Source organism: Marmota marmota, unplaced genomic scaffold, assembly GCF_001458135.2.
Source record: "Marmota marmota marmota unplaced genomic scaffold, marMar, whole genome shotgun sequence".
Classification (NCBI taxonomy): domain Eukaryota; kingdom Metazoa; phylum Chordata; class Mammalia; order Rodentia; family Sciuridae; genus Marmota; species Marmota marmota.
The window spans coordinates 6,366,431-6,369,451 of NW_026000026.1; the positions used below are offsets into that span (position 1 = coordinate 6,366,431).

A 3,021-nucleotide genomic window follows, 5' to 3' on the forward strand; every position below is an offset into this window, starting at 1 on the left:
TTGAGCCCCCATCAAAGCCGGGGAAGGTTTAGTCGGTGACAGTGACGGAGAGGGACCTGCCCAGCCCGCGGCCAGGAGCCCCGCAGAGCGCGCAGGGCCCGGGTGGGAGGAAAACCCAGGGGGACTTCGCGGAGGAGCCGGCCTGCGGGGGAGCACCGGTAGCCTCCACTCGTGGCCTCCCCCTTCCTCTCCTTCTTAAAAAAAGAAAAAGAAAGAAAGAAAAACCTCCTCAAAAGACAAATCAAGATCGACAGGAGGTGCGAGTTCTGGTCTGTAAGTGTGCAGGCCATGTGACTCTTAAAACTTCTGTCCTGCTCTCTCCAAAGCCGTGTGTGTGCGCATGGCCAGTCCCGGAAACCCCAGAGGAGCCCAAGGAGAAAATGAAAATCACCTGCGTTCCCAGCCTCCACAGACTCTCACGGAACATGCCGGGTTTTATGATTAGGGGACTTTTACTCACAGCGACGCGCAGAGACCTGAAGCAGGGGGTTGATGGATTTGACAAAAGGTCACGCCCGTGTGTGCCGCCCTCCAATGGAGACCGAGAACATTTCCATCGCCTCAGAAATTCCCCTTGGGTCCCCTCCCAGTGATGCCCAGCCCCCACCCACGGCGACCCCCCCTCTGATGTCCGTCGCCATGAATTAGTTTTGCCTGCGCCCTAATTGGAGTCACATGGCCCATGTGTACTCCTCGGAGTCTGGTTTCTTTCACTCGGCATTAATAATGCGCTCAGAGTCATCCAGGCTCCCTCCGCCTGTCCCTTTTTATTGCTGAGTAGTGCTCCACAGTGCGCTGAACCCCGGGGCCTCCCCGAACTTGGGAGGATCGGGTAGGTGTCTCCTCCTGGAGGCTGTCATGAGTGAAGCTACTTGCGAACATCAGTGGACAAGTCTTCATTTTTTCTTGAGCAAATTCTTAAGAGTGGGATACCTGGGTCCCGGGATTAGCTTTTGTAAGCGATCACCAACCAACCAAAGAGTCGGGCTGTTTTGTCTCCACGTAGCTGAACCAGGGTCTTGCTGTTATTGTCTCCTTCACACCTCAGATACATGGAGGGGGTGGGGATGAGACGCGGCTCAGTGACAGAGTGTGTTTCCAACATGCGCAAGTTTGGGATTCGTCTCCCCTAAAAAATAAATCTGGGCCCAAAGCACATTTTTCTGCAATTTGCTTCTTTCATGTCCACAAATAGAGCTCAGCTCTTTCTATGTCGGCAGGTGCAGCCCTTGTTCCTCCTGGAACCTGGCCCCCAGGACACTCTGTCATGTGTCCCCCGCGGGTGGACACTCAGGTTGCTCCCCAGTTCTCATCCTGGGCAGTGTCCTGTATTTATGCTCCTCTCCTCGGGCACCGTGTTTCTCTGGGACAGTAACCCACAAAGAAATGGCTGGGTTCAGGGTCTACACATTCTAAATGTTGGTAAAATCAGCCCCAAGAGTCAGGATTTCTGTCACTGGATCCCGCGAGGACGGGAACACATCGTCCACGTGAGAAATGGGAGAGGAGTGACCTGGGTAAGCAGGGAGAAGGCTATGTGATGGCCAATGGGACTGGAGGGGGGAGAGCGGCATCAGGGCTGTGTGGGGAGGTCCTGGACACACTCCCGGAGCCACATGCCCCGGGCTCACCTGACGACTGCCACTGTCCAGCTGCGTGACCTCACACAAGTCACTCCACTTCTCTGTGCCTCTGTTCCTCACCTGAAAAAAATAATAAGAGTAGCCACTACCAGGGGAGTGAGGACCCACATCTATGTCCAGTGTTAAGTCCTGAAATGTCAAATCTGTTGTCAAAACTCTAGCCACCAAAGTGCGCTGGGTCTCAAGAACACACTGCACCACGGTCCTGCTGGCCACGCCTCCCTGGCCCTAGGTAGCTTTCTGTCCCCTGCTGGAGGGGGGCCAGGCCCAGGAGGAGCTGCCCAGCAGGCCAGTGGGCGGGGGACGCCTGAGGAGTGGCTTCCCAGGAGCCCTGACAAGATGGAGTTCCCAGAAGCCGAGCTGGTGAGCAGCTCCAAAAGCCCCCGGCCGCCCCTGACAGGGCCCAGAGGAGCCGTTACAATTTGGCAGCGAGGAAGTCACCAGTGACCTTTGGGGCAGAAGTCAGAAGGACAAGGGCCCGGGCTGGCTGGGCTGGGGGTTTCCAGTGAGCTGTCGACTGCTCTTCTGAGAACTCTGCCAGACGGGGCCTATCTGAAAAAACGGCTCACTTTAAGGACCCAGAGCTCTGCTGCGTGGGTTTGGGGTACGCCGGGGTGCTGGTGTCAAGGTCGTGTCTGCAGGGCCCGCGGGCGGAGCTGGGGCTCACCCCACCCTGCACCTGCCCACCCCCTGCCCCAGCCCCCTCCTCCCCTGCCTCACCCCTCCCCTGCGCCAACTCCAGCCACCTGCCCAGTCCAGCCGCTGCCGGTGTCTGAGCAGCTTGTGAGCTAAGAACCGTTCTACATTTTTAAGTGGCTGGAGGAAAAATTCAAAAGAAGACTGTTTTGTGTCCCAGGAACATGATATGAAATTCAGATCTCGGCGTCCATAAATAAAGTTTTATTGGCACACGGCCCTTGGTTTGCCCACTGTGGGTGGCTGCTTTGTGCTCCAGGGGCTCAGTGGAGCAGTTGCCACGAGACAGTGGGGCCTGCAAGCCCTGAGATATCAGCTCTCAGGCCCTTTGGAAAACGAGGCATTTGCTGACCTTGGTCTAGATCCTGCTTCAGGTGAAGGAGACCAGGGCCAAGGTCCTTCTCAGCCTCTTCCCCTCCGTGACCTTCCCTTGGTCCTGTGGACCACATTAGCACCATGACCAGCTCGTGTGTCACAGGGTGCAGCCTGGCTGACACCAGCTCTCTGTTATATCCTCGTCCCCTTCTTGCTCAAGTAGCTGGACCTTGGCATTTAGGTTGAACCCCCATCATTGGACATGTGGCCTGATAGTCAGCAATCACTGATTTCAGTATGAACTTTAAGTATTAAATACAGAAAGCCGCCCATTCGCCACTTGGAATCCAGTTTTCTCATCTGTAAA

The 3,021-nt window shown here is 56.1% G+C and overlaps 1 long non-coding RNA gene across 1 annotated transcript in view; it reads left to right on the forward strand.

Moving 5' to 3' along the window:
• LOC125618958 overlaps positions 1 to 2,557 on the forward strand; it is a 13,030-nt gene extending 10,473 nt beyond the window's left edge. The window contains exon 3 of the long non-coding RNA XR_007350353.1: positions 327 to 2,557. This is a non-coding gene — a long non-coding RNA (uncharacterized LOC125618958). The remainder of the gene's footprint in view (positions 1 to 326) is intronic.
• Positions 2,558 to 3,021: the final 464 nt, after the last annotated feature.